Raw genomic sequence first — 10,617 nt, forward strand, 5'->3', positions numbered from 1 at the left:
GTGTGACAAGCTAAAGAACATTTGGGACCCGGAGTTTTCTGACTCCCTCCTTTCTATGTCAAGAATACTTAGCTGAGACTTTATTTCAGGTTAATTTTGAAAACTAATAGCATTGTGTACAACATATCTAACACAGAATAAGTGCTTGTAATGGTAGCAGTCCAAAGGATAAATAGTAAAGTATATTTCATTTATTTATCCATAGATAGTCTCTTGTAGTATCAGTTGCCTGATTTAATGATCCAATATAAAATCTGCTTATTAATCAAGTACATTAAAAATGAATCACTAGTTTGTTATATATATGAAGTCCATTGGTATAGTTCAGGGAAATATCAGTCTATGACTCTTTGTGTTTGAAAAATAGATATGGTATCTGAGTTGAAAAAATATATTTTAAATTATGAATATATAATATTTACAGTTCCTTTAGGCAGAAACATTTGTTCCTCAAGTGTAATGGCTTTCAAACTGTTCTTTAAAAAGGCTTAGGGTGTCCCAAGAGTTACTTGGTGCTTGAGATGGAGTGGGGGAGAGAACAAATACACACACACACTTATTTCACTCAGAAAAGCTTCACTTACAAATAGTTCATACTGGGCTTATACATTGTTCAAATAAATAACTCTTTCTGGTGTTTTCTAAGACACTAATCATAATCAGGGTGGATTAGCATTGAAAACAGAAATGCACGTTTTTCAAGAAAATCTTGAAGTATGCACTTTATAGTAATTTTCCTGTTACTTCAGAAAATTTCTCTTTCAAGATGACCTTAAAAGACATATAGTAGAAATACCACTGGATTGAGTAAGAAGCGCCAGAATTATTCTTCCTTTGCATGTTACAAGTTTTGAGTCCTGGGGTATCATTTGATTTTTCTGTATTTCAGTTTCCTTGTTGGTAAAATGAGGTTGTCTAGACTAGATTGAAGTAGCAAATAGGTTTTAACTCCTGTGCCAGATGTAATGACTGGTAGCATCTTCCTAAAGTAATGTGTTCAGAAGAATTCTGAGACTCCATAGGCAAAGAACATTTACTACTATAAGAATAGCACCAAGCCTTTCATGAGGAATCCTCCCCCATGTCCCAAACATCTTTCACTAGGCCCCTCGGCCCAACACTGCCACACTGGGGACCAAATTTCAAAGTGTTGTGGTGGGAACAAACCAATCATCCAAATGATACCCAAACCAAAGCATTCTCCCCGCCACCCCCCCCGCTCAACTCATGTTCTTCTCACATATGTCATTTCATCTCAGTAGTCTCAAAAGTCTTAATTTGCTCCGGCATTAACTCTAAAGTCCAAAATCCAGTCTCATTCAAGACTCAGGCAAGTTCCTTCCAGCTAGGAGCCTATAAAATAAAAAGCAAGTTTTTCACTTCCAAGATATAATGGTGGGACAGACATTTGGTAGACTTTCCCATTCCAAAAGGGAGAAAAAGGCCAAAAGAAAAATGATAAGCCCCATATAAATCTGAAATCCAGCAGGGCAGACATGCAGAATTAAATCCTTTTTTTTTTTTTTTTTTTTGAGACTGAGTCTGGCTCTGTCCCCCAAGCTGGAATGCAGTGGCGCGATCTCGGCTCACTGCAAACTCCGCCTCCCGGGTTCACGCCATTCTCCTTCCTCAGCCTCCCGAGTAGCTGGGACTACAGGCACCCGCCACTGCGCCCGGCTAGTTTTTTTTTTTTTGTATTTTTTTAGTAGAGACGGGGTTTCACCGGGTTAGCCAGGATGGTCTCGATCTCCTGACCTCGTGATCCACTCGTCTCGGTTTTTTTTTTTTGTTTTTTTTTTTTTTTTTTTTTTGAAACAGAGTCTTGCTCTGTCACCCAGACTGGAGTACAGTGGCATGATCATGGCTCACTGAAGCCTCAATCTCCTGGACACTACTGACCCTCCTACCTCAGCATCTTGAGTAGCTAGGATCACAGGTGTGTGCCACCATGCCAGGTTAATTTGTTTTACTTTTCACAGAGACAGGGTCTCCCCATGTTGCCCAGGATAGTCTTGAACTCCTGGGCTCACGTGACCTTATCGCCTTGGCCTTTCAAACTGCTGGGATTACATTATATCCTAAAGCTCCAGAATAATCTCCTTTGACATCGATGTCCTACATCTTGGGCACACTGGTGTGAGGGGTGGGCTCCCAAGACCCTGGGAAGACCTGCCAACATAAGTTTCCAGGATGTAGCCCATGTTACTGCTCTCACAGGTTGGAGTGTTGAATGCCTGTGACTTTTCCTAGCTGGTATTGCACACCGCCTGTGGCTCTATCATTCTGGGGGCCCAGTGGTGGCTCTGCCCCTATGGCTCCATTACGCAGTGCCCTAGTAGCGGTTTCCTGTGGTGGCTCCAACCTGTAGCAAGTTTCTGGATGGGCTCCCAGGCTTTCAGATACATCCTCTGAAATCTAGGTGGAAGTCACCTGGCCTCCATGACTCTTGCATTCTAGGCACTTGTAGACTTAGTACCATGTGGTAACTATCAAGGCTTACTACTTGGGCCTTCTGGAGCAGTGACCTGACCCATACCTGAGGCTGTTAAGGTGATGGCTGCTCTACCCAGAGTGGTTGAGAATTGGGGAGCAGCATCGTGAGTTGATGTAAGGCAGTGGTGCCCCAGGATCATCCTAGAAAACCATTCTGCCCTCCCAGGCCTCTGGGCTCGTGTTGGAAAGGACAGCCATGAAGATTTTCAAATGCCAGTGTAGCCTTCTTCTAATTGTTTTGACTATTTGCACCTGTCTCCTTTTTAGCCATGCTAACTTCTTTAGCAACAGGTTGCTCAGCCAGTCTTGATTCCTCTCCTGAAAATCCCTTTTTATTCTCTACCACAAGGCCAGGCTATGAAATTTCCAAATGTTTATGATCTGCTTCGTTTTTAATTATAAATTCTGGCTCTTAGGTCATTCCTTTGCTGCCTTAACTAATCATAAGCTATTGAAAGTAACCACACTAATTCTTGAGCACTTTGCTTTTAGAAATTTCTTCCATCAGATATGCTAGGTCATTATTCTTAGGTTTGGCCTTCCACAAAGCTGTAGAGCATAGACACAATGTAGCCAAATTCTTTGCAACTTTGTAAGAAGAGTGACATTTGTTCTACTTTTCAAATAAATGCTCATTTTTATCTGAAATCTCATCAGAATGTCCTTTACTGTCTATCACTACCACTTACCCAATCTCTAAAAAGTTGCAAACTTTCCCTCATTTTTTTAGTCTTCTTTTGAGTACTCACCAAAAGTACCCTAATGCTCCCATCGCTGCAATACCATCTCCTTCTAGCCTGCTCTTTCAAACTCTCCCAACTTCTGCCCTTTACCCAGTTCAAAGCCACTTTCCCATTTTCAGGTATCTATAACAACCCACTCCTTGGTACCAATTTTATGCCTTAGTTAATTCATTGTTGCCATAACAGAATACCTGAGGCTGAGTAATTTATAATGAAAAGAGGTTTATTTACTTCACAGTTCTGCATGATGGGAAGTTCAAGGGCATGGCTTTGGCTTCTGTTGAGGGATTTCATACTATGTGGTCATAACATGGCAGAGAAGGTCAAAGGGAAAATAGACACGTACAAAGAGGCAAAACCCAAAAGACATTATGGCTTATATTAACAGCCCAGTTTTGAGGTAATGAACCCATTTCCATGAGAACTAAACTAATCCATTCCCATAAGAAATAATTCAGTCTCACCAGAGAGAGAACTCATTGACTACTGTCAAAATGGCACTAAGCCATTCATGATGGGTCATCCCTCATGATCCAAACACCTCTCACTAGTCTCCACTTCTCAACACTGCCACATTGGAGGTGAAATTTCAAGATCAGTTTTGTTAGGAACAAACAAACCATATCCAAACCATAGCAATCAGTTTCTAAAAGTAGACATAATGTTTTGTTCACAATAGTATTCTCATTCTCTAACAAAGTGCCTGCCACATAGTATACAGTTAAAAATATGGGTGAAATCGGCCGGGCGCGGTGGCTCAAGCCTGTAATCCCAGCACTTTGGGAGGCCGAGACGGGAGGATCACGAGGTCAGGAGATCGAGACCATCCTGGCTAACACGGTGAAACCCCGTCTCTACTAAAAAATACAAAAAATTAGCCGGGCGAGGTGGCGGTTGCCTGTAGTCCCAGCTACTCGGGAGGCTGAGGCAGGAGAATAGCGTAAAAAACCCAGGAGGCGGAGCTTGCAGTGAGCTGAGATCCGGCCACAGCACTCCAGACTGGGCGACAGAGCGAGACTCCGTCTCAAAAAAAGAAATTAAAAAAAAAAAAAAATATGGGTGAAATCAGTGAATAATTATAATCACTATTGACAGTAGCACTTTACAGCTTAAACGTTACAAAATGTAGAGAATTTGATTTTACGACTGAGTTTTTTGATGACCCAGAATGTTTTCTTCCTTAATTATATATTCCCAAAGCATAGCATGGTGGCAGATACATTGTAGGAAACAACAACAAAAAAAGTAGAATTGAGTTGAAATGTCCATTGGCCATTAACCAATGTCCCATTTGCTGAGGAGTCAGTCATTAAACCAGATGCTAATTTGTGTTTTTCCCACCTCCACTCCAAGCTAGTTATTATAAATTTAGTAAACACACGCTTCCCCAATTCTTCCACTTAACACTTTACTAACACTTAGAAATAGTTGATATCACATGTGATCTGTATATATTTCCAATATATATAGTAAAAAAAAACTGAAAGGAAATAAAACTATCCACTGTTTCGTTCAAGTATCATCAACGTAAACAAACCTGTCTGATTATTTTAATTGACTTCACCTCTTCTAGCCAGTCCAGAAACTGTCAGTCCAATTCTTCATTTCACTTATTTTTACTGATGGAGCTGATAAAACCAACATAAGTATCAAAATTCTTTGTGAATAAAGAGCTAGATTAAAATTATACAAGATAAATAGTTGAGGTAAAATATGTACCTTCTCTGCTTTGTTTATCTAATTTACTTGCTTGTAGTATTTGCCTTAAAATTCTATTTCAAAGTTTAGACTTTCTGCTGCCAGAGAAACTGCAGCATTCAGTAAGACCAGGATGTAATTTTTAAATTTAATTAAAAAAAAGTGTTTGTGTCCAAAAATTTGACTTTATAGTCAGTGTTCAGGAATGTATTTATTTTATATATGGTCATCTAAAGGGAATTCAGGGATAGAGAGAGGCAGGAAAAATGGTTCCTTTCAGCCTCACTTTAAGAGGAATGGCAGTGAGTGGCAAAAACATAGATTTTAGACTTATTAATATTTAGAGAACTACTATTTCCCAGCTGTGTAACCCTGGGAAGGTTGCATAATTTCAGTTTCTCCATCAAAACTGTAGAGATAATAAAATCTACAGTATTAGTCAAGGTTCTCCAGATAAACAGATAGATATGTAAATAGCTATATACATATAAATCTCTCTCTATAAATATCGATATCTATATATCTATGGGCATAGATATATAGAGATAGCTATATCTATCTTCATATATGTGCTATACGCATATCTATATTCATATAGATATCTATGCATCTATAAAGACATACATCTATGCATCTATGTATATTGATCAATGTCTACATATCAAAAAGGATATATATTTATGTAGATATACATAGATATGCATGTATTTCTATCTGTATTTTATATATGTGTCTATATATACATATATAGCAAGAGAGAAAGAAAAGAGTGATTCATATAAGAAATTAATTTAAGGCCGGGCGCGGTGGCTCAAGCCTGTAATCCCAGCACTTTGGGAGGCCGAGGCGGCTGGATCACGAGGTCAGGAGATCGAGACCATCCTGGCTAACATGGTGAAACCCCACCTCTACTAAAAATACAAAAAACTAGCCGGGCGTGGTGGCAGGCGCCTGTAGTCCCAGCTACTTGGAGGCTGAGGCGGGAGAATGGCGTGAACCCGGGAGGCGGAGGTTGCAGTGAGCCGAGATCGCGCCACTGCACTCCAGCCTGGGAGACACAGAGAGAGTCCGTCTCAAAAAAAAAAAAAAAAAAAAAAAAAAAAAAATTTAATTTAAAAGATACATTTTAGGCAACTGGCTTACACAATTGTGGAGGCCGACAAGTTTGAAATCTGCAGAGCAAGCTGATCAGCTGAAAATTCCAGAAAGAGTTTATGTTGTAGTCTTGAGTCTGGAAGCAGAGTTGCTGCTTCCTCACTGGGCTTCAACCTTTTTCTCTTAAGGCTTTCACATGATTGAATGGGATCTGCTCACCTTTATGAACGGTAATCTGTTTTACAAAGTCTATTAATTTAAATGTTAATATATCCAAAGAACACCTTTATAGGAACATCTGGACTGGTGTTTGACCAAACTACTAGGCATCATAGTCTAGTTGGCACATAAAATTAACCCTCGTACCTACTTTTCAGGGCTATTGTGAAGATTAAGTGAAATTACGTATGCAGAGTACCTAGCAGAGTGCCCAGAGTAGGCGCACAACTTTCGTGATGTCCATTCACGATAACACAATTGAGACTTGGATTTTAAAAAATGGAGAAGAGAAAGGTGTTCTATATAAGTTCTATAGCCATTGTACTTTACTCAAAAGTAGGAGAAGGAAAATGAAAGTGCTAAAAACATGTGCCCGTTACTGTCTCTCTGACCCTTCCGCTGCATTACTTGAGTAGTAATACAAATCAAAAGCTCAAAGATTTTTAAAATATCAGTCAGTTAAATGATTTGGTAGGTCAAAGCTTTTAAATTTGTATATGAAATAAGATTTACTTTATTGTAAAAGGCAACCATGCTGAGCTTTTGTAATGGAAGAGTGAGGAACATGGCAGTCTTTGATACAACAAAACAATTCAAAAATGAAAATTATTTAAAACATAAGTTAAAGTTTCTGGAAGTTTTCCCTAAGGGCATAGAGCAGTACTGTCATAAGGAAATGACACAAGATGGTAACTCAATTCCACAGAAATAAATGGAAAGCCACAAGGGTAAATAAGAGTATACATATTATAAAATCCCTATATTTGTGTTCTGCTCTCTTCTCATAGTCTCTTTAAAAGACATAATATATAATGCTATAATTAAAACAATGTACTTATGGATTTGTAATATATATAGATGCAATATGTATAATTATAATAGCATGAAAATGGTAAAAGGGGACAGAGTTTATAGGAGTAAACTTTCCATACTTCACTGAAATTAAGTTAATATGAATCTGAAGGAAATTTTGATAAATTAAAATGCACATTGTAAGCCCTAGACAGAAACACTAAGAAAATAACTAAAAACACAATTTTAAAATAATCAACAGAATTAAAAGGTTACCCTAAAAATATATCCAATTAACTTAAAAGAAGATAGTAGAGAAGAAACAAAAATGACATGAGACAGAAAACGAAAAGCAAAATCACAGATGTCAATCCGACTATATCAATAATAACATTAATGTCACCAGATTGAACAATCCAATCTAAAAGCAGATAACATCACAAAAAAAACAACATCCAATTTTATATTTCTATGACACACACTCTAAATTCAAAGATAATAACTGGTTGAAAGTGAAAGGATGAAAAACAACAAGAAGATGAGTGACTATACTTATATCACAGAAGATAGATTTTAAACTAACAATAAAAGTTATTTAGAGAGAAAGAGGGACATTTCATAATGGGTTGTTACATAATGAAAAACGGTTCAATTCAACAAGAAAACTTAACTATTCTAAATATATATATACCCAAATTCAGAAAACTCCGATTCATAAAACAGGTACACAGAGACTTAAGAAGAGATGTAGATTATGATACAATGATATTAAAAGACATCAACACCCCACTGACAATGTTTCAGATCATCAAAGCAGAAAACTAATAAAGATATTTTGGATTTAAACTCAATGCTTGAACAACTGAATATAATAGACATCTACAGAATACTCCACCAAATAAGAATGGGATGCACGTTCTTCTCATCTGCATGCAGTACATGCTGTAAGATTGATCACATGCTTGACCATAAAACAAGTCTCAACAAATTAAAAAAAAAATCTAACCATATCACCCACATTCTAAGACCAAAGTATAACAATAATAGAAATCAACACTAAGAAGATCTCTCAAAAACAAACAATTACATAGAATTAAACAATGTGCTTAGAAATGACTGTGGGTAAAAAACAAAATTAATGGAGAAATCAATAAATTATTTGAAACTAATGAAAAAAGAGTCACAACATACTAGAATTGTTGGAACAGAGCTAAAGCAGTGTTGAGAGGTAAGTTTATAGCACTAAACACGTCAAAAAGTTAGAAAGATCTCAAAGTAACAACCTACCATCAAACCTGGAGGAACTAGAAAAACAAGAGCAAACCAACCCCAAAGCTAGCAGGGGAAAATAAATAACCAAACTCAGAGGAAAACCAAATAAAACTGAGATGCAAAAATTCATACAAAGATCTAAAAATCCAAAAGTTTGTTCTTTCAAAGAATATGCAAGATTGATAGTCTGCTAGTTCAATTAACAAAGAAAAAAATTAGAGAAGATAAAAATAAGTTTGATCAGAATAGAAAAAAGTGACATTACAACTAATCCCATAGAAATATGAAAAAAAAAATCAGAGATTATAACAAACACCTCTATGTACATAAATTAGAAAACCTAGAAGTTGTTTCTGGAAACACACATCCTCCCAACATTGAACCATGAAAAACTTGATACCCTGAGTAGACCAATAACAACCTCTGAAATTGAATCAGTAGTAAAAAAACACCTACCAAGCAAAAAATAAAGCCCTAGATCAGATGGATTTACAGCTGAATTTGACCAAATGTGCCAAGAAGAGCTAGTACCAATCCTACTAAAATTATTGCAAAAAATCAAGGAGGAGGGGCACCTCTCTAACTCATTCTATGAAGTCAGCACCATTAAGATACCAAAACCTCACAGAGACACAATAATAGAAGGACATTTCAGGTCAATACCCTTGATGAACATACACATAAAAATCCTCAACAAAATAGTAGCAAACGAAATTGAGCACCACAACAAAAAATTAATACCTCATGATTAAATAGGCTTCACTACTGGGATGCAAGGTTGATTCAACATATGCAAATCAATAAATGCGATTCACCACAAAACAGAATTAAAAACAAAACCACGTAATCATCTCAATAGATGCAGGGAAGACTTTTGATAAAATACAACATCACTTCATATTAAAAATCCTCAACAAATTAGGCACTGAAGGAATGTACATCAAACTAATTACAGCCATTTTTGAAAAACCCACAGTCGACATCATGCTGAATGAGCAAAAGCTGGAAGCATTCCCTTGGAGAACTAGCACAATGCAAGGATACCCACTCTCACCACTCCTGCTTTACACACTGCTGAAAGTTGTAGCCAGAGCAATTAGGCAAGAGAAAGAAATAAAAGGCACCCAAATAGAAAAAGAGTAAGTCACACTATCTCTCTTTGCAGATGATTTGATTCCATCACTAGAAAATGCTAAAGACTCTGCCACAAGGCTCCTAGAACTGAAAAATGACTTCAGTTGAGTTTCAGGATACAAAATTAATGTACAAAAATTAATAGCGTTTCTATATGACAATAACATTCACGTTGAGAACCAGATCAATAATGCAATCCCATTTGCAATAGCCACAAAAGGAATAAAATATCTAGGAATACATCCAAACAAGAACATGAAGGATCTCTACATTGAGAACTACAAAACAATGCTGAAAGAAACAATTAGACAACACAAACAATTGGAAAAATATTCCATGGTCATGTATGGGAAGAATTAATATCATTTAAATGGCCATACTGCCCAAAGCTATCCATATATTCAATGCTATTCTTATCAAACTACCAATGCCATTTTCCACAGAAGTATAGAAAGCAATTTCAAAATTCACATAGAACCAAAAAAGAGCCTGAATAGTCAAAGCAGTCCTAAGCAAAAAGAGCAAAACCATAAGCATCACACTTACCAACTTGAAACTACACTACAAGGCTAATGTAACCAAAACAGCATAATACTGTTACAAAAACACATCCATGGACCAATGGAACAGGAGAGGGAACCAAGATATACAGTTGTACACTTAAAACTATCTGATATTTGACAAAGGTGACAATGGCAAGTAATGGGGAAAGGACTTCCTATACAATAAATTGTGCTTTGATAACTGGATAACTATATGCAGAAGATTAAAATTGGACCCCTTTCTTTAATCATATACAAAAATCAACTCAAAGTGGATTAAAGATTTAAGCATAAGACCTCAACCTATAAAAACTCTAAATGAATACCTAGGAAATACTTTTCTCAACATAGGCCTTGCCTTGGCAAAGATTTTACGACTAAGTCCCAAAAAGCAATTGTAACTAAAACAAAAATTGACAAAACTAAAGAGCTTCTGCACAGCAAAAGAAACTATCAACAATGTAAATAGACTACATACAAAATGGGAGAAAATATTTGTAACTATGCATCTGACAAAGGTGTAATATCCAGAATCTATAAGGAACTGAAACAAATCAAGAAGCAAAAACCAAATAGCCCCATTTAAAAATAGGTCAAAGGACATGAGCAGACACTTCCCAAAAGAAGAC

Source organism: Chlorocebus sabaeus, chromosome X (assembly GCF_047675955.1).
Source record: "Chlorocebus sabaeus isolate Y175 chromosome X, mChlSab1.0.hap1, whole genome shotgun sequence".
In the NCBI taxonomy this organism is placed as follows: Eukaryota; Metazoa; Chordata; class Mammalia; order Primates; family Cercopithecidae; genus Chlorocebus; species Chlorocebus sabaeus.